Genomic DNA, 21087 nt, shown 5'->3' on the forward strand with positions numbered 1-21087 from the left:
AGAGAGAGAGAGCATGAGTTGAGAGGCAGCGAGAGAGGGAGAAGCAGACTACCCCGAGCAGGGAGCCAGACACAGGGCTCAATCCCAGGACACTAGGATCATGGTATCAGCCCAAGGAAGATGCTAACTGACTGAGCCACCCAGGTATCCCAATCTTAGGGTTTTTAAAAATATTGATTTATTTATTTGAGAGAGAGTGAGAATGGGGGAAGGGGCAGAGGAAGAGTGAAAGAGAATCTCAAGCAGACTCCACAGAATATGGAGGTCAGCACAGGACTAGATGCCACAACCCTGAGATCAGGACAAGAGCTGAAATCAAGAGCCGATGCTCAACCAACTGAGCCAGCCAGGTTCCCCAAGATCTTGGCTTTTAAAAAAAATTCTCTTTTTTGATAGTGGTGTTTTTACAGTAGAGTCTATATTGAAGGGAAAATCCAATAGCCTGAAAGAGTATACAGTGTGAAATCAGTTTCTCTATCACACACTATTCAATTGCACTATTTTCGTACCACAGAGGAAAGCTTATGTATTCTTCGAGGTATAGACTATGGATATAAAAGTACGTATTTACACATATCCTTTAAATTAAATAACCTAAAACTATTAACTTTTCTTTTTAAGATTTATTTATTTATTTGACAGAGAGAAAGAGCACAAGCGGGGGAGCAGCAGACAGAAAGGGAGAAGCAGTCTCCCTGCTGAGCAGAGAGCCCAATGTGAGGCTCAATGTGGGACTTGATCCCAAGACCCCAGGATCATGACCTGAGCCAAAAGCAGATGATTAACTAACTGAGCCATCCAGGTGCCCCTCTCAACACTTTCTTTCTTCTTTTTTTTTTTTTTAAGATGTTATTTATTTGAGAGAGAGAGAATGAGAGAGAGAGAGCATGAGAGGAGAGAGTTCAGTGGAGGCAGACTCCCTGCCAAGCAGGGAGCCGGATGTGGGACTCAATCCCAAGACTTCCAGGATGACCTGAGCTGAAGGCGGTTGCTTAGCCAAGTGAGCCACCCAGGCGCCCATAACATTTTCTTTTATCCACATCTGTCTCTGTAGCTTTAACTGATTCACTGTGACTGCTTTGTGCTATTCTGTATTATGACTATATCACAGTTGATTTGCCCATTGTCCAGTAGATGCATATTTAGCTTGTCTCCAGTTTTTTTCTTTGAGATTTCAAACAATACTACAAGGAACATCCTTGCACCTGCAGACCGTGTCCATGTTCACTGCTGAAAACTTGAAAACTTAATAAAAAGAGAAAGACAAAAACTAATATTACCTATAACAGCTATTGTTTACTGAGTAGTTAATGTATATCAGGTACAGTACTGGCCACTTTACATATGTTACTTTAATTATCACACCAACCTATATAATAGGTTCTATTGTGCTTTCCATTGTACAATGAGAGAACTGAATCTTAACCAGTTTCAATAACTTGGACAATGGCACACAGAGAGTGGCAGAACAGTTTTTTTATTGCCAGAGCCCATGTTCTTAATGAGCGTGAGCTGCAAATCCAGAAATATTAATGGTTAGCAATAGTGTTTACTTTCCTTTTTTTTTTTTTAATAGGTTCTTTACCCAACACGGAACCCAACACAGGGCCAAAGTCACCACCCAGAGATCAAGAACCAGACACTTAAGTGACTGAACCCTCCAGACCCATCTAGTGTTTACTGTTGGTTTCTCAGAGGACAAAGAGATTTGGCTCAGGCTACTTCCCATTTAAAAAATTATGTTGGGAGTATAATACACATGCAGGAAAGTATAGGTATCCCAATTAATGAATTTTTACAAATTGAAGATACCCATGGATCAAGCACCCAGATCCAGATCAAAAAACTATCTTACCAGGGGTGCCTGGGTGGCTCAGTGGGTTAAAGCCTCTGCCTTCGGCTCAGGTCATGATCCCAGGGTCGTGGGATGGAGCCCCGCATTGGGCTCTCTGCTCAGCGGGGAGCCTTCTTCCCCCACCTCCTCTGTCTGCCTCTCTGCCTACTTGTGTTCTCTGTCTGTCAAATAAATAAATAAAATCTTAAAAAAAAAAATCTTACCAGCAACCAGAAACCTCCTCTTACCTTTTTCCAGACACTGCTCTTCCTCCATGAAGCGGAGCTGCTATCCTGACTTTAAACAGAATTTTTTTTTTTAATTTTATTCATTTATTTGACAGAGAGGGACACAGTGAGAGAGGGAATGCAAGCAGGGGGAGTGGGAGAGGGAGAAGCAGACTTCCTGCTGAGCAGGGAGCTGGATGCAGGGCTTGATCCCAGGACCCTGGGATAATGACCCAAGTGCCCCTCAGCAGAATACTTTTGCCTGTGTTTTATTTTATATATGTGAAATCATACAGTATATGCTCCTTTGGTCTGGCTTCTTTCATTTAATATTAATGAAAATCATCCATATGGCTGAGTATAGCATATTATAGGACACAAAAGGCATATGAGCAACATAACATCCTGCAAAGAATTATGAGTGCCATTGAGTCTTTCATCAAGATTGTTGGCAGCCATCACCTTGAAGACAGCATGATAAATTGGATCTAATATAGAACATGGACAGATCTGAGCAATGCAAGGGATGTTCTGGTATCACTATAGCCTTACCACATCCTCTCAGACTTCCCTTAGGGTCTAGCTGAAGCTGCAGAAAACAGCTTAGTGAGGGCTTCAATTCTTCTTGCATTTTTTTCTGCATTCTGTCCTGGAGCTTTTCCAAAACCAGGTTACAGGACACTGGTGGAACCCTGTTCAGAATGCAAGAGGAGCTGATGCCCCCGGGCTAATCCTAATTAATGGGGCATAGAAGCCAATGGATAAATCCTTCTCAGAGCAGTCCTTGGGTGGACCATTCTGAGAGGCATTCCAGACAATCCTCAGATGGTTTTGGTAGGTTTTACCCCAAGGTGCTCATAGCAGTGCTCTCAGTTGGTAATGCACCCTTGGGATGGCTCCATCTTTTCTGTTTTACTCTAGGATCTTACATTAAATCCCTGGGACCACATTCCAAATAAATTACCTGCAACTAGTACTTGTCTCTAGTTCTGCTTTCTGGGCAGAATCCTAATTAAGGCATATGTAAAATTCCTAGAGGCTCAAGAAAAAGGAGTTTTATTATTACTGCTATTACTACTACTGTTATCACCATCATTAGTTACCTGGCATTTCATAATTGCCGTCCGTATCCATCCCCTTACCCGTGGATGGTATTGAAATTCCACAATTAGAACTTTGATGGCAATAATTTTTGTTTTTTTTCCTAAGGGTACTGGGAAGCCACTGATTTTCTTTAAAAGAGTTTTTTGACTATACTATTTTTCAGGTTTTGTGAAGTATAATTGATGAGCAATGGATTTTATGTATTTAAAGTGTGCAGTTTGATGAGTTTTGGTATATTTAAAACTTATCAGTCTTGAAACTATAACCATGATCAAGATAATATACCCATCACCCCCCAAAAGTTTCCTTATCCCCTTTATGATGTCTGCCTGCCATACCTCTGCTTTCTTGGGTCTCCAGGCAACTGCAGATCTGCTTTCTGTCACTACTTTGCTTTTCCTAGGATGTTATACAGAGTCATACAGAACATACTCCTTTATGTCTGGCTTCTTTCACTCAGCATAATTATTTTAAGATTCATCATGTTGTTGTGCATATCAATAGTCCATTCCTTTTAACAACTGAAGAATATTCCATTGTATATCCATTCACCTTTTGAAGGACATTTGAGTTGTTTCCAGTATTTAGCTATTACAAATAAAGTTGCTATGAACATTCACGTTCAAGTCTTTATGTAGATGTGTGTTTTCCTTTTTTTTTTTTTAAGGTAAATACCTACAGTGTAATGGTTGGCCCATATGGTAGGTGTATATTTAATTTTTAAAGAAACTGCAATATGGTTTTCCAAAGTGGTTGTATCATTTTACAATGCCACCAACAGTGAATGAGAATTCTTGTTCTACACACTTGTTAACACTTGATCACTTGGTAGTACAAGTCATGGTGTGTAGATTATCTCATTGTGGTTTTAAGTTGCATTTCCCTAACATCTTTCATGTGTTTGCTATAGGTTTATTTTCTTTGGTAAAGTTCTGTTGAAATCATTTTTTAAACTGGGTTCTTTGGGGGGCGCCTGGATGGCTCAGTGGGTTAAGCCTCTGCCTTCGGCAAATGTCACATCTCAGGGTCCTGGCCCCTCATAGGGCTCTCTGCTCAGCAGGGAGCCTGCTTCCCTCTCTTTCTCTCTGCCTGCCTTTCTGCCTACTTGTGATCTGCCCAACAAAATTTCTTTAAAAAAAAATAAAATATAAACGGGTTCTTTGTCTTAATGGACTGAAATAATTCTAGATATTAGTCCTTTGTTGCATGCAGGTTTTGTTGGGATTTCGTCCCAGTGTGTGACTTGCCTTTCCATCTTTTTTTTTTTTTAAGATTTTGTTAGCACAAGCAGGGGGAGCCTCTGGCAGGCAGAAGGAGAAGCAGCCTCCCCACTGAGCAAGGAGCCTGATAGGGAGCTTTTCATTTTCATAAGGGTGTTTTAAGAGCAAAATTTTAAAATTTTTATGACTTACAATATATCTTTTTTTTTTCTTTTATGGATTATGTGTTTGCAGCTCACATAGATTTTTTTTTTTTTCCTGTTTTTCTCTAGAAGTTTTGCAGCTTTAGGTTATACACTTAGGTCTAATTTGGGCTGTGACACAATGAGGTTGGCATTTAGCAAGATCTTCTGGCAGCAGCAAGGAAGGTGTTTGGAGAAAGATAGCCGGGAGGCCTGAAACTAGTGAGACTTGTAGAGACGACTGACTGACAGTGGCTTCTTCTAACGGTAGTGGAGAAAATGGAATGTAACCGAGATATATGGAATGTAGAATGACTGAAGGAGGTGTCAAGAATGATTCCTGGGTTTCTTCCTTATGCACAAATTGAGAATAACTTACTTATAAGTTTTTGTACTTCAAACTGGCCCCCAAGAGTTTTTTCCTTTTGCAGAAATTATAAATGAAATTTGACCGGACAGGGACTGAACAGTTAATCTAAAACAGCATACTTGCAGCATCAGCTCCTTCCCTAGGCACTGCCTGCAGCCGAGTACTCAATTTTATCGTCCAAAGTCCAAAGACCCTTGACCTCTCGGTATCGGGAAAGGTGCACAAGTTCTTCCACCCGCCCGGCGCAGGCAGCGGGTGGCGCATGCCCAAAGACGCCGTGGGGTACTGACGGCCCGGAGAGCGGAGGGCTAGAGGGTCCCGCCATCTTGTCCCGCCCGCGACCCAGCTGGCCCTTGCTGAAGACTACAAGTCCCGTGAGTCCCCGCGGAGGCACTTCCTACCCCCTCACTGTCCGGCCTGCTCCCGCTCCCCCTCCCGGGGCGGAGGCTCTGGCTGCGGCCAGGCGGTCGGCGGGCCAGGTAGGATTTCCGGGGGAAACTACTGTGGAGGCTGAGGAGGCGGCGGCGGCCACCTGGGTGAGTTCGAGGAACAAGGGAAAGTGAGCGAGAAGTACGCGGGGTCTGGCTGTGGGTGTCTCCTAGGCTCCGGCAGTGTTTTCGGCTCCGCGAGGAGGTGGTGGTCCGGGCGGGGGTAACGGCCGGAGCCGCGGTGGGGTCGGGCCGGGGCGGGGTGGGTTGGGCCGGGGCCGCCGCCTTCTTCTCCGCCCTCCCACAACGGTCCCGCAGTGGTTTCTCCGCCTGTAGTGCGTCCGGCGCCGGCTGGCCCACTCCGCCTCCCGCGATTTTGCGGGGCTCTTTTGTCTGGGCAGCCCCTTTGTGCCCGTGCGTGGAGTCGTCTCCTCCGTGGAGCCCGTCGGGCCACCCCTAATGGGGACCGGTCCCTGAGGATCCGGTTGCGGTAACCGGATCAGGTCAAAGTCCACTTTTCAAACCCGTCCTCGGTCGGACCTCTGCATCTCGGCTGGGCAGAGCGGAGGCTCGGAGCCAGGCAGCGGCAGACGGAGTTTCTGTTGAAAACCCTCGAGGTTATTGTCTAACTCTGAAACGTCAGCCCCGCGCGTCTTCGGGGCACGAGTCTGCAGGCGTTTTTCTCGGTAGGGGGATGGGCCTGTGCAAAAGAAGTGAGCTCCCTCCCCGGGAAACTGGGAAGGGACCGAATTTACTGCTGTGTCCGTATAGATTGCGGCTGTGATCGGGGAACCAAAGAACCAGTGCGGTTCGCGGTTCGCACACTTCTTGAATCTCGGAGGAGAGAAAGTGATTTATAGGGCACGAAACAGTTTTTTCATTCATTGCATGCAGAAGAAAGTTGCAGGACTTCGTCCAGCCACCCAATTCCTCGCCCCTCGTACCCGCCAATCCTTTTATTTCTTCTGCTCGAAACAAAAAGTTGGAAGAAAACGTCCATTAATGGAAGGATCCTCGTTATAGGGAAACCAGAAACCTAGTTGCTTCTCGAAAGCAACAAAGAGACTAGTTCGCCAAGTAATAGGAATGAAGCCAGTTTGGGGGAGGAGAGGTAGTCCGTACTGAAACTGGCAAACTGTGTGGATTTAACCAAATTTTGTTAGATAGTGGTAATTTAATGTACGCTCCGTTGGAAGACTGCGTTGTTAGATTCAGCATAAGCCAAAGCTTTCTGAAAGCCAGTGTGGACACTACTTTTTGGAAAGTAATTAGTATTTCAAGTCTCTGAAATGAGGACAACCAGGACCCCTTTACATGAAACAGGGAAGATTATCAAGGTTATTATATAGGTTAAATTCCCTCCTAGTCAAGTTGGCAGATAAAGCTATTGTACTTTATTACGTTGATATCTCATAATGGAAGTGATTTACTCTGGGAATCCCTTATTGTGTTGGTAATATTGTACAGGGATGGAGGTCTTTAATGCGGTTGTTCTTCAATTTTTAATCCAGCAATGACTAGGGATTGGTTGTTTTCCCACCTGGTTTTGAAGAAGCATCCACAGAATTGCTCTAGAATAATCTAAGAACAGTTGTTGCTAATGACTGGCTGTTATTTGTTCAAACACCACATTGCTGGGACGCCTGGTTGGCTCAGGGGGTTAGGCTTCTTCTGCCTTTGGCTCAAGTCATGTTTCCAGGGTCATGAGTTCCAGCCCTGTAGTGGGCTCCCTGCTCAGCAGGAAGCCTGCTTCTCCCTCTGCCTGCCTCTCCCCCTGCTTGTGTTCGCTTGCTCTTTCTCTCTGACAAATAAATAAATAAAATCTTTTTTAAAAAATGACATTGCTATTAGTGTTATTTTTTGAAAACAGCTCATCATATATATTATGTAATTTCTCACTACAGTTCTGTGAGGTGGTGTTTCTAATTTTACAGCTGATAAATGTTAAATTCACAACCTCTAAAATGTTAAATGACTTGCCCAAGGTCACACAATTAACCTAGATAGGAAATAGTAGCCTAAACTATACTCCAGTCCAGTGCTCTTTTCATTACATTACTTCATACCTGTTGAAGTTACTCATCACACCACCACCCACAGCTTATGATTTATTGAAATTTAAATATTGGAGAAAAATAATGGCAGTACTTTCTAATCAGAGCAAAATCATTTCTAAGGGACCGGAGTTTCTAGAACATAAACAATGTCATACTAAACCATAAATCATATTTAATTTTGGTCCCATCACCTTGTTTGATGGTACATTTTGATTGCCTTGTGCTTCAGACCAAGGCAATATTATGGAGCCCTGGGAGTGAAATAGTGGTGAGTTACTGGACTGTGGTTTTGTCTAATCATTACTAAAAAGTTTTTGCTAATCTTTGCTTAAAGGTTTTTAAACAAATACGTTGGAGAACATCTATACAGCAGTTTTGGCTGCTGGAACTGACATCAAAGAAATAACTGAAATTGAGATACTTTTCTAGCCAGTGTCAAGACTCAAGAAAATGCTTTCTTTAGTGTTTGCTTTTTGTGAAAACTTTTAATCAGTTTGAAACCTGCAGTTAAATCTTGGCTTTATGTCAGTACATGCCATGAATGTGACATCAGATATAGAAACTTACTTCACCCCTTTACTTAAATTCTTCTTAGGTAAAATACATAACATGCCAATGGACTTGAGTCAATACAATTGGTCTAGCCTTCCTAACTAGTAGAAGCCTGTTTTAAATCTCTTATTAAGCCATCATGATGGGAAGGAAATTTTTGCCCTTGTGTATTTTGCTCTTGGTCAACTTTATTTTGGAATCAATTCATCTATTCATTCAATCAACGTATATTTATTGAAAGCCTGCTGTGGTCTAGACACTGGAATTAGATTCCTGGAAATGCAGGAATCAGACCCTGAGGACAAAGGAGTGAAAACAAAAGTCTTCCTTCTTGGGGCTTACAGACTGATTAGGGGTGGTGGTGGTTGAGGAAGTCAGACAGTAAGTAAGTACTAAATAAAATCCTCTCTAATGTGCAACCTTGAGTAGTGACCTCTTTGAAGGTTAGTTTTCTCATCTTTAACACAGGGATGATCATTCCTGCTCTCTCTGTGGAATTATTTCAGGAGTAGGGTATTTGGTCACATTATACCTTTTAGAAAAGGGAAAGGAGCATTGGAAGAAGATTGTTTGTAAAGAAAGAGATAAAGAATGAGTAGATTCTCTGGCCTAAGAGAGTGTGATGTCTCCTTGTAAGACATTCTGTGACGGTTAGTCATGTCTTCACGTGGGCCACCATAACCCTTTAAGCACTCATCAAATAAGCCCCTTAATATTTGTTCTGTATTGTCACAGTTAAAGGTCTTAATGGCAAGGACTGTGTCCTAGTCTGTATCCTTACTGCTTAGCACATAGGTCCAGGTGTTTTTTTGGAATTTTATAAATGTATATTGAATGAGTGAATGAATAACAAAAGTGGGCAGGGGTAGTTGTGGAGAATACCAGAATACAAATGCAGCGCCATAAACGGTTCTTTTATTCAGCAGATTTTTGTTTTGCCTGTTGGGTGCTGGGATCTGGATTACATTCTGTAGGTACAAAAAAGATGTTAAGGGGGGCACCTGGGTGGCTCAGTGGGTTAAAGCCTCTGCCTTCAGCTCAAGTCATGATCCCAGGATCCTGGGATCGAGCCCTGCATCAGGCTCTCTGCTCAGCGGGGAGCCTGCTTCCTCCTCTGCCTGCCTCTCCTCCTACTTGTGATCTCTCTCTCTCTCTATCTGTAAAATAAATAAATAAATAAATAATCTAAAAAAAAAAAACCCAACTGTTAAAAAAAAAAAAAAGATGTTAAGGTATTGAGCCTCTGCCTTGAAGAGTTTACAACATTGCCACACCTGACCGTGGTAAGTGTTCAGTAGAGCTGTGTTACAGTATAGGAAAGGGACTGAAAAGTGATTTTGGTGCTTGTTCTTGAGGGATGAAAAAGAATTCATCCAGTAGACCTGTTACTATTAAGGTAATTCCAGCCTGACTCCCTTAGGCACCACCACCTCGATCAGCCAGAGAAAGCAGTTTGGCACAGGAATGGATGTGCAAAAGTGTAAGGTGTGTGTCTGGGAAAGAGTGAGGAGTGTGGGAGCGGCTGAGTGGCTCAGTCCTTCGGCTCAGGTCATGATCCGGGGTCCTGGGATCGAGCCCCTCACTGGGCTCCAGCCCCTCACTGGGCTCCTTGCTCAGCAGGGAGTCTGCCTCTCCCACTCTCCCTGCTTGTATTCCTCTCTTGATGTATCTCTGTCAAATACATAAAATCTTAAAAAAAAAAAAAAAAAGTGAGGAGTGTGGTATAGCTTAAGAGGATTTTGCAGTTGGTTTTTAATATTTTTCGGTTTAGATACCCCCTCTCAGAAATTTGAAAAGAGGAATGGATTTTCACCCAGACAACTGCACATACGCAAACATGCATATAATTTTAGAAAGTTATAGGGGATCGAGTCCCACATCGGGCTCCCTGCTCAACAGGGAGTCTGCTTCTTCCTCTGACTTCTCTCTCATGCTCTCTCTCTCAAATAAGTAAGTAAAATGTTTTGGTTTTTTTTTTGTTTTTTTTTTTTTAAAGAAAGTTATAGAATGCTTAGGGGGTCTCTGGACACCTGGGGTTGAGTAGTTGAAGAATACAGTGGCTGCTGAAAGCAAAGGTTAATGGCCAGGTGTTGAGAAGGATTCAGATGTTTTGCTAAGGAGTGCAGGCTTCATGATTAAGGAATTGTTAAACCATCAAAGGTTTTTAAAGATGGTAATTGACATAATCTCATCTGTTTTGAAAGATAATTGCTTGCTGTCTTTCCGGTAGGTTAGAGCATTTAGGAGAGATACTTAGAGTAAGTGCTAGAAGAGTTGGATTTTGAGGACCTTTTTGTTTGATTTGATTTGATTTTTAAAAAATTTTTTAAAAGATATTATTAATATATTTGACAGATCACAAGTAGGCAGAGAGGTGGGGGGAAGCAGGCACCCTGCTGGGCAGAGAGCCCAGAAAGTGGGGCTCAATCCCAGGACTCTGAGATCATGACCTGAGCCGAAAGCAGAGACTTAACCCACTGAGCCACCCAGGTGCCCCTGATTTGATTTTAAAAGATGGGAGAGATTTGACCTGTTGGAAGGTGAAGGAAAAGGAGCCAGCAGAGAGGCAGACACTGAAGATCAGCACAAGAGAAAAGAGACATAAAGAAGCCCTGGAAGGAGATAAAATTGAAACCACACGGAGAGGTGAGCCTTGAAAGGGAAACATGAAGAAAGGATGGAGGAAGATATGTTTGGAAGTGTTGGAAATGGGAGCTGAAATTGGAGTAGTCCTCAGTCGTTTACTCTGTACACTGCTCTAGGTCCTTTTTTTTTTTTTTTTAAAGTAAGCTCTGCACCCAATGTAGGGCTCAAACTCACAACCCCAAGGTCAAGCAAGAATCACATTCTTCACAGACTGAGCCATCCAGGCACCCTAGACACTTTTATATGTATTATTTAATTTTACAAAAATTCCGTAGAGTGGGTGGGCATTCCCGTTTGTCAGTTGAAGAAATTATAGCTTTGAGAGATTAACTTCATTTCCCAAAGGCACCATATAAGTAATGGAAGAGATCTGGAATCCAGATATATTTTGACTGCAAAACTCAGGATCACAATTTCTGCCTTATAAGGTCTGTTAAGGTCTATGACCTCTTATTTATCTGCCTTTAAGAAGAAAGGGGTTAGGTTATCTGTGGAACGATAAAAAGTGAGAGTGGGCTAGCGGACTTCAGAAAGTGATAAAAGTTTTGGAACAGCAGTAGTGGAAAAGGTAAGGCAGCCGAACAAAGATGAGGGAGAGGGCTACCCAACAGCAGTTAGGGCTAGCTGAGGTCAGGCATGAATTTTCTGCTAGTCCAGGCATTCTGTCTCCTACATTCTCAGCAAAGCAGAATCTCTCGAATACTGTTGTATGGGCCTTAGAAGAAAATACACTATATTGTCATAAAAGGCTTTGGTGCCGCCATCTCTAAGCAGGTCACAAGCCTTGTGCTTCAATTTTCTCATTTCTGAATAGAGTGCCCTGGATTAGTTGGTCTCTCAAATTCTAAGATTTTATGATTTGCAACCAAAAACATTCCAGGGGATTTTAGGAGAGGAAGTGTGTTTAGTGCCTGTCTGATTTTTTTAGGGAAGAGGTGGTTGAAACTCTATAGCTTTCAGATTCAGCCTTGGTTTTCAGTTTAACTTCTCTATTATATTTAAAACACCAGGTGTTGATTTTGACCATCTGAAAGCTCTGACCTGTTTACTCAATATAATGTATTTCCTATCTTTGGAGTCTGAAGACCTGGGTTCTAGTTCCAGCTCTATCACACTGTCACTGTGAATATCCAAGTCAGCTAACCTCCTTAAACTTTAGTTTCCTCATCTATAAAATAGGAATAATGACCATTTCTTTAGGGGTATGAGATGAGGTAAAGTATGTGAGAGGTCTTTGTAAACTGTAGAGCGTTTAATAAATAAGAGCAAAACAACAAAATTTACAGTCATAGGAATATGTTTGACTTTCCTAACAATTAAAATGTTAAAATGGTTATGTGTCAACTGTACTCAAAAAAATTTAAGGTTAAAACAATAATTATGTAGCATTTAGAACTCTTAAGCTGGAAATACATTTATCTTAAAATATTAAAATCCATTATTAAGAAGGTAGCTTGTGAATAAACAAGCACTGTAAGCTGTTAGCGGCACTGCAAATTAGGATACTGATGTTAGCAAACAGTTCGGTAATACCAGTCAAGAACTAAATGTTCATAATTTGCTGATCCAGTAATTTCCTTTTTTTTTTTTAATTTTTTTAAAATTTTTTTAAGATGAAAAGTTTTGTTTTTTTAAAAGATTTTATTTATTTATTTGACACAGAGAGATCAGGAGAGAGAACAAACACAAACAGGAGAGCTGCCGGCAGGCAGGGGAGAAGTAGGCTCCTGACTGAGCAAGGAGTCCAATGTGGGGCTCGATCCCAGAATCTGGGGATCATGTCCTGAACCGAGGGCAACTGTTTAACCCTGAGCCACCCCGGTGTCCTGAAAAGTTTTTGTTTTTTTTTTTTAAAGATTCTAAAATATATGTGGAGCAGCCAACACACTTCTGAAGGTAAGATGGGGAAACTTGTCCTACCTGATTACAAGACTTGTTATAAACCTGGGGGGTATCTGGGTGGCTCAGTCGGTTAAGCATCTGCCTTCAGCTCACATCATGATCCCAGAGTCCTGGGATCAAATCCTGCATCAGGGTCCCTCGTCAGCAGGGAGTCTGCTTCTCTGTCTCTCTCTCTCTGCCCCTCCCCCCTGCTTGTGTGCTTGCTCTCTCTCTCAAATAAATAAATAAAATCTTTAAAAAAGTAAATAACTAAATAACACTTTCAGTAGATACTGAGAGTAACTGTATAGGACGGGTCACAGGGTGTGAAGAATTCTTTCTCTTTTACTTGCACACACCCAACTTTGCCTCCTGTTCCTTCCTCTGAGTTTAAATCTGAGGGAAAGCATTAGGATTCAGGATATGGGTGTGGTTTTGCTTTATGTATTAAGAGATGACACCGTATTTCTTATCTACTGGTGATACCAATAAGATTGGGAATTTTTCTAACATTCTTGCATACCCTAATGCTTATATAAAATTAGGTAAGAGGTAAGTGGCTTCTGGAACACCATCTCTTTGTAATTGGGAGAGGGCTTGTCCTTTCACTGTAGCCACAGGCCAGTCAGGACCATTCTGTTAAATATCTTTGCAATCTGTGGCATAAGATAAATAAGTCTGTTTGTTTGCAACTACGGTAATCATTGCACACTTAATATTTTTTTAATTGTGGTAAAATTTACCATGTTAACCTTTTTTAAGTGTACAGTTCAGTAGCATTAAGAACATTCACAACGTTGTGCAGCAATCACTACTATCCATTTCCAAAACTGTTCTGTCATCCCAAACTGAAACCCTACCCAGTAAATAATAACTCCCATAGCCTTCCCCTCTCAGCCCCTGGTAAACTTTATTCTACTTGTGTCTCTATAAATTTGCTTATTCTAGGTGTCTCATACAAGTGGAATCATATAATATTTGTCTTTTTATGTCTGGCTTATTTCTTTGTAGTTGTTGTTGTTGTTGTTGTTTTTTAAAATGATCCCCTCTTTGTCCTTATAGAAAGATGGAAGTTTATTTTGTAGCAATCAGAAGCTTCCCTCTAACCTCTTAACTCTCTGCAGGAAAGGCACCATTGGAATGAAGTTGAAAAGCAAGCATTTAACCATCTTTATTAGGGCATTGGTGTTAAGGGATGAATAATAAAAGTTTTAGGGGATTTGGTAAATAAAATATTTTGGTATGTGCTAGTGCTTTTAGAGGGCAGAGTAGAAATGAAAATATCAAAGAGCAGTTGTTGAGGGGCGCCTGGGTGGCTCAGTGGGTTAAGCCGCTGCCTTCGGCTCAGGTCATGATCTCAGGGTCCTGGCATCGAGCCCCACATCGGGCTCTCTGCTCAGTGGGGAGCCTGCTTCCTCCTCTCTCTCTGCCTGCCTCTCTGCCTGCTTGTGATCTCTCTCTGCCAAATAAATAAATAAAATCTTTAAAAAAAAAAAAAAAGCAGTTGTTGAGCAACTTCTTCCTTTTAACTAGAAGAGATTAAAAGGGTTAACCTCCTAAACATAAATTATGCCACATTAAATTTTTGTAAATAATGACCCTAAGTATTCTTTCATGATATAGTTATACTTGGTATCACTATGATCCAGACACACATGAACCTTTTTTTTTTTAATCTATTTAAGTCCATCTTTTGACAGATCATTTGTGCTAGATTTCTAATACCATATAGATATATATGTAACCAGACTTCACCTATTAAATAGAAACTTTAAGGGTGCCTGCGTGGCACAGTTGGTTAAGCGTCAGCTCGGGTCATGATCTCAGGGTCCTGAGATGAAGCCCTGTTAAGTGCAGAGTCCAACTCAGGGCTCAGTCCTACGACCTCAAGATCATGACCTGAGCCAGAACCAAGAGTCAGTTGCTCAACCGACTGCACCATCCAGGTGCCCACAGGATTTTTTTTTTTTTTTAATGTAATCTCTACACCCAATGTGGGGCTCGAACTCACACTCAAACTCAACGAGAGTCGCACGCTCCACCAACTGAGCCAGCCAGGCACCCCGTTACTCTCTTTAAAGAGACTTTGCAGATCCCTATCCTGAGCCACTTTGTGTGGGTTGTAAAATTTAATCCCCAACGAATAATCTCAGTGTCACTTTCAAGTACTGACAACAGATATTATTAGCAGAAGGCTTTAGGATTTTTATTTTTAAGGAAATATTGGAGGAGGGGTGCCTGGGTGGCTCAGTATCTGCCTTTGGCTTAGGTCATGATCCTGGTGTCCTGGGATCGAGTCCAGCGTCGGCTTCTTGCTCAGTGGGGAGCCTGCTTCTCCCTCTCCCTCTGCCTGTCGCTCCCCCAGCTTGTGCTTGCTCTCTCTGTCAAATAAATAAAACCTTAAAAAAAAAAAAAAGAAAGAAACTTTAATTTCCTGAAGCCCAAATCTAGTCCCAATTATTTCAAGAGAAGAAATAATAGGATTAATTCTGATCTGAACATCTTGAAAGTAAGATCATCCTGAGATCTTATTTTTCCTGAAAATAATGTCCTTTGTAATTCACTAAGATATTTCCTTGAGAGTGCTTTTGCTTATCAGTGAGCCACACCTCTATTTTAAAGAGCTGATTCATGCCTCTTAGTGGTAACAAAAAAGACTGTTTAATTAACTAGGAGGAGGTTTTTTTCTTGAAAGGGGATATTAAGCGCATTTCTTTTTTTAAGTAGGTTCCACACCCAACATGGCTTGGACTCACAACCCTGAGATTAAGACCCGAGCTGACGTCAAGAACTGGACACTTAACCGAGTGAGCCACCCTGGCGCCCCTAGTCCCATTTTTAAGTCTTTATCCTTAAGTAATATGTTAGATGTTGATTGTGCTTAAAAATAAGTATTTCCCAACTGTAACTTTTTTTTTTAAGATTTTATTTATTCATTTGACAGATCACAAGTAGGCAGAGAAGCAGGCAGAGAGAGAGGAGGAAACAGGCTCCCCGCTGAGCTGAGAGCCCGATGCGGGGCTCGATCCCATGATCCCACGATCCCACAACTCCGGGATCATGACCTGAGCCGAAGGCAGAGGCCCCAGCCCACTGAGCCACCCAGGCGCCCCCCAACTGTAACTTTTTTTGAGCAGACTTCAAAAGACAGAAGTTTTTTCCTGTCACATCATTAATAGCTTTCATTCTTTGTTTCATTTTGAGTGTCCAGGATAGACTCTGGTTGTAAATACAGATATAAACAAGTGTACCAAGAATATATAATTTTTCCTAGCAGGATATGTACTTTTTGAGATATTGTTGGGTGTACCAGTTGAGCCAATACTAGAAATAAGAAGACAGTGGAACAATATTTTCAAAATGCTAAAAGAAAAAAAGAATCAACTAAGAATTGTGTACTCAGTAAAAATGTATGTCAAAAATAATTTTAAAAGAAAAAATTTCAAACAAAGGAACTGAGAGAACATATTCCCATAGAACCTCACCAAAGGAACTTCTGAAGGATATACTTTAGGAAGAAGGAAAAATGCTTCTTGGAAACAAGGGTCTGAGATGCAAAGAGGAATGATGAGCAAAGAACATGTATAGTAAGGGAAACCTTCTTAAGGACTGACTTGATAAAACAGTAACATCTTATTTGTGGATATAAAAATGGAAAGTACTCAAATAAATATAAATAGGGAAGGGGTTTGAAATGAAAGCATTCCAAGAGTTCTTATTTAGACTTAATGTAAAATATTCATTTCAGAGCTAATAATAAAAGAAGAGTAATAGAATAAAAATAAGTAGAAATGAGGAAAAGGAATGAGAAAAAAATTGATACAGCAGAAGGCAAAAAAGGAGAAAAGATCAGCAAAGTGGGACAAATGAAAAATAGGAAATAAGGTGGTAAGAAGGAATACAAAATATTTCTTAATCGCAATAGAAATAAATTAGAATGTGTTCCCCCAAAACTCTGTTTAAAAGACAAAGACGGTCCAAATAGAGAGGACACTAAATAAATGGTAGAGATAAAATATTCATGGATCGGAAAACTTAGTATTATAAAGAAAGTTCTCCCAAGTTTGATTTTTAGATTAAATGTAATTCTAATCAAATTCCAATAAGTTTTTGTTTTTTTTTTTCATGGAATTTGACAAGTTGATTCTAAAATGTATGTGGAGCAGCCAACACACTTCTGAAGATAAGTTGGGGAAACTTGTCCTACCTGATTACAAGACTTATTATAAACCTGGGGGTGCCTGGGTGGTTCAGTCGGTTAAGCATCTGTCTTCAGCTCAGGTCATGATCCCAGGGTCCTGGGATCAAGCCCCATGTCAGGCTCTCTGCTCATCAGGGAGCCTGCTTCTCCTTCTCCCTCTGCCTGCTGTTCCCCTGCTTGTGCTTGCTCTAAGACAAATGAACAAATAAAATCTTTAAAAAAAAAAAAAAGAAGAAGAAGACTTACTGTAGAACTGATTATTAGACAATGTGGTTTTGGACCTGGGATCAAAAAATAGACACATAGGATAGTATAGAGTGCTGGTAGAGGAACCTGTGAATAGGGAAAATGATATGAAACAAAGGTGGCATTACAGATCAGTGGAGAAAAGATAAATTATTCAGTAATAGACTGAGATCATTTGTTAGTCATAAAAAAAATGGATCTCTATCTAATACCATACACAAAAATCTATTCTAGTTGCATTGATGGCCAAAATGTAAAGGTTAAAACCTGAAAAGTTTAAGAAGAAAATATAAGAAAATATCTGTCTTGTCTCAGGTCTTGTATACATTAACTTAGCAATAAGCTAAAAATAGAAATAAGCCAGGGTGAAGGGATAGGACGTGATGGAAAGGGGTTTGCCATATTGGACAAGGTAGTCCAGGCAAGGCCCCTCTGAGCAAGTCATATTTAATTTGCCACATGAAATAGAGGGGCAAATCATGCAATTTCTGAGAGTGGAGCATTCCAGGCTGTCTGAACAGCACTTGCAAAGCCCTGGGGTAAGAATGTGCTTGTTGAATTACAGAAACAGCAAATAGGGTAGTGCGGCCGGAACTGAGGGAGCAGGATGATAGAAGTGAAGTCTCCGAGTGAGTAAGCGGGCTAGGTTATGTAGACTCTCAAGGGCCATGGTAAGAAATTTGAAGTTAATTTCAGATGTAATAGGGAGACCAGATCTTCTTTACTTCTTCAAAGGATTGCCCAGACCACTCTGAGGACACATTGTAAGAGTCTGAGTGGAAGGAGGGTGGATTAGGGAGTTGACACACTAGTCAAGGCAAGATGTGGCCATAGCTTGGAGTTGGGTGGTGAGAAGTGTTTAGATTATGGATATATTACAGAGGCAGAGGCGGTAAAATTTGGTGATGATTTAGATGTGGTTGTGAAAGAAAGAAAAGAGTCAATCATGACACCAAAGTTTTTGTCCTGAGCAACTGGAAAACTTAAGTTGCCTCTTTACTGAAATAATGATCTGAAATAGCAACTAACACACTGCCAGCATTTTTCTTTTTCTTTCTTCTTTCCTTCCCTCCTTCCTTCTTTTCTTTCTCCCTCTCTCCTTGTCTCCCTGCCTTCCTGCCTGCCTTCCTTATCTATGGCCTTAACTACTGAATAGGAGAGACTGGAAAAAGAACAAGTTGGGGGGGCGCCTGGGTGGCAGTGTCCTGGGATCGAGCCCTGCATTGGGCTCCCTGCCCGGCATGCTTGTGTTCTCTCTCCCTGTGTCTCTCTCTGTCGAATAATAAAATCTTAAAAAAAAAAAAAAAAAAAAAAAAGGAGTGAGGAAGTGAGGAATCAAGAGGTGGTTGTTATTAATATTTATATATATGTTGTTAATATATATAAACATATTAACATATATTAATAACAGTATATGTTGTTAAATATACTATGTCTGAGAAACTTACTAGATTTCCAAATAAAGATGTGTAGTCTGTGGATATACCAGTTTGAAGTTCAGAGGAGAGATTCAGTCTGGCAATATGAATTTGGAAGTCATCAGTGTATATATTGTATTTAAAGCTATAGAACTGCGGCACAGTGCCATGTGGTCTGACCGGGGACCCATCATCATCACAGTGGACACAAAAGAGAGCATCACAGCAAGAAGCATCTGGAGATGCATTTGGGGAAGTTTCCTGCAGGGATTGCCTCACTTGAGGAGGGAGAACAAAGACTTGAGTTCGTAGGCCCCAGTTTAGGAACACTTCACAATTGCTGGGCTGTGAGAGGCAGTAAAATATTTTGGATTCTATCCTGTTTTCAGGCAGTGAAGACAAAGAAAGGGTTGGCTGTGAGGTATGTTTTGGAAATGACTCATACGATGTGGAGGATGAGATTTCTGGTTTGAACAACTCGGTGGATAGTGGCGAGCTAGAAAGCTGCCTGAAGAGGGGAGAATAAGGATGAGTGAGGCAGATGATGAATTGTTTTGTATATGTTGAATGGAGGATTGTGGATATCTAGGTGGAGGTGTTTAGTGAATTGGACATGTGGATTTGGAGCTCATTCATTTAAAAAATAGTTGTTAATGTGGAATGCCTGGGAAGCTCAGTCACTTAAGCATCTGCCTTCAGCTCAGGTCATGATCCCAGAGTCCTGGGATCAAGTTCCACATCGGGCTCCCTGCTCAGCGGGGAGCCTGCTTCTCCTTCTCCCCCTCCCTCTGCCTGCTTATGCTCTCTCTATCTCTCTGTCAAATAAATAAATAAAATCTTTAAAGTCTTTGTCCAGTAAGCCCAACATCTAGACCTCCTCAGGTATGGTTTTGTTGACTGCTTTTTTTCCCTGTATATAGACCATACTTTCCTCTTTATTTGTGTATCTCATAACTTCTTCTGAATACTGAGCATTTAAAATAATGTGGCAATCTGCAAATCAGATTCTCCCTTCCCTCCTGCACATTTCTTTTTTATTTAGTGACTTTCCTGGATGAAATATCTGTAGAGTCTGTATTCTTTGTTGTATGACCAATGAAGTCTCTGCTTGGTTGGTTTAGTGGTTAGCTAATGATTAGACAGAGATTTTCTCAAATGTCTTGGACCAGTAAATTATCCAGCCTTTGCCAAGGGGGTTCTGTCTGTACATTGGCGTATACTTTCAGTGTTCCCAGCAGGCAGTTTACAACTTTGCCTTAGCCATTACTTCCTGTTTGCACAGAATTTCAAGGTCAACCAGAGAGTAAGAGATCATGGCCCTTTCAGGCCTTTCCTGGGTATGTCCAGAGCCTGCAAATGCATGTGCCCTTCTAGATCCCTAAGAATATGTCAGAGCTAGGTGCCTGGGTGGCTCAGTGGGTTAAAGCCTCTGCCTTCAGTCATGATCCCAGAGTCCTGGGATCGAGCCCCTCATCGGGCTCTCTTAACAGGGAGCCTGCTTCCTCCATTCTCTCTCTGCCTGCCTCTCTGCCTACTTGTGATCTCTGTCTGTCAAATAAATAAAATCTTAAAAAAAAAAAAAAAAAAGAATATGTCAGAGCTTTCCTGAAGCCCATATAGACCTCTCAATCCTGGACATTTATGGTTTTTTGTTCAGTGTCCTGTTAGCCTCCAGCTGGTATCACTGCCTTAGGCTGTGGGGATGTTAAACAACTACAATTGACTGTTTTTTGAAAAATGTCCAAAGGATAGGGCTCTTCACACAGAACAAGCTCTGAGTCAGGTCCAATAAAGATAAGGAGAATGGAGTTTCTTGGTGCTATCAGTCAGATCACATACTAACAGCTCTCTGGGGATGGGGCTTTTAGGGATCTCCACATTTGTTCTGTCCTTTCCAGTAGCTGCTAGGCTGCTGGTTTTTATAACTACTGTGGTTGTGAGGGTCTTGGTTTTCAAAGCTAACCCAAAGCTGGGAGAGGGAAGTGGGAGTCAAGGTAGTTAAAATGCCATAATACTCTCTGATCTTACCAAGATTGAGCTGGTTTTCTTTCTTTCTTTTTTTTAGTTGCAATAAAATATGCACAATATCAAGTTTACAGTTTTTTTAAAAGATTATTCATTTATGTGACAGAGAGCATACAAGCAGGGGGAGGGGCAGAGGGAAAGGAAGAAGCAGGCTTCCCACTGAGCAGGGAAGCCAGTGCGGGGCTCCATCCCAGGACCCTGAGATCCCGACCCGGGCCAAAGACAGACACAACCAACTGAGCCACCAGGCGCCCCTGAAGTTTACCATTTTAACATTTCTAAAGGATATAATTGGTGACATTAAGTATATTCACATTGTTCTACAACCATCACCACTATCTATCTTTAGACTTTTTCATTTTCCCAAACTGAAACTCTGTACCCATTAGTGATGATAATTCTTCATTCTCCCCTCCCTCGGCTCCTGGAAACACCATCTGACTTTCTTTTTTTTTTTTTTTTTTTTTTAAGATTTCATTTTTTTATTTATTTGACAGAGAGATCACAAGTAGGCAGAGAGGCAGGCAGAGAGAGAGGGGGAAGCAGGCTCCCCGCCAAGCAGAGAGCCCGATGCGGGGCTCGATCCCAGGACCCCAGTATCACGACGTGAGCCAAAGGCAGAGGCTTAACCCACTGAGCCACCCAGGTGCCCCACCATCTGACTTTCTGTCTCTGAATTTGACTTCTCTAGGTGAA

The 21087-nt window shown here is 41.5% G+C and overlaps 1 protein-coding gene across 2 annotated transcripts in view; it reads left to right on the forward strand.

The window, feature by feature from the left end:
• Positions 1-5402: 5402 nt before the first annotated feature.
• Positions 5403-21087, forward strand: part of LOC111143246 (phosphatase and actin regulator 4) — a 103930-nt gene continuing 88245 nt past the window's right edge. The window contains exon 1 of one of the 2 annotated variants that reach the window (XM_022496854.1): positions 5403-5473. The gene's annotated coding sequence lies outside the window, so the exon portion shown is untranslated. The remainder of the gene's footprint in view (positions 5474-21087) is intronic. The other variant, XM_022496855.1, reaches the window with a different exon arrangement.

This window comes from Enhydra lutris, unplaced genomic scaffold (assembly GCF_002288905.1).
Source record: "Enhydra lutris kenyoni isolate GAN:26980312 unplaced genomic scaffold, ASM228890v2 scaffoldscaffold9, whole genome shotgun sequence".
Taxonomy (NCBI): Eukaryota; Metazoa; Chordata; class Mammalia; order Carnivora; family Mustelidae; genus Enhydra; species Enhydra lutris.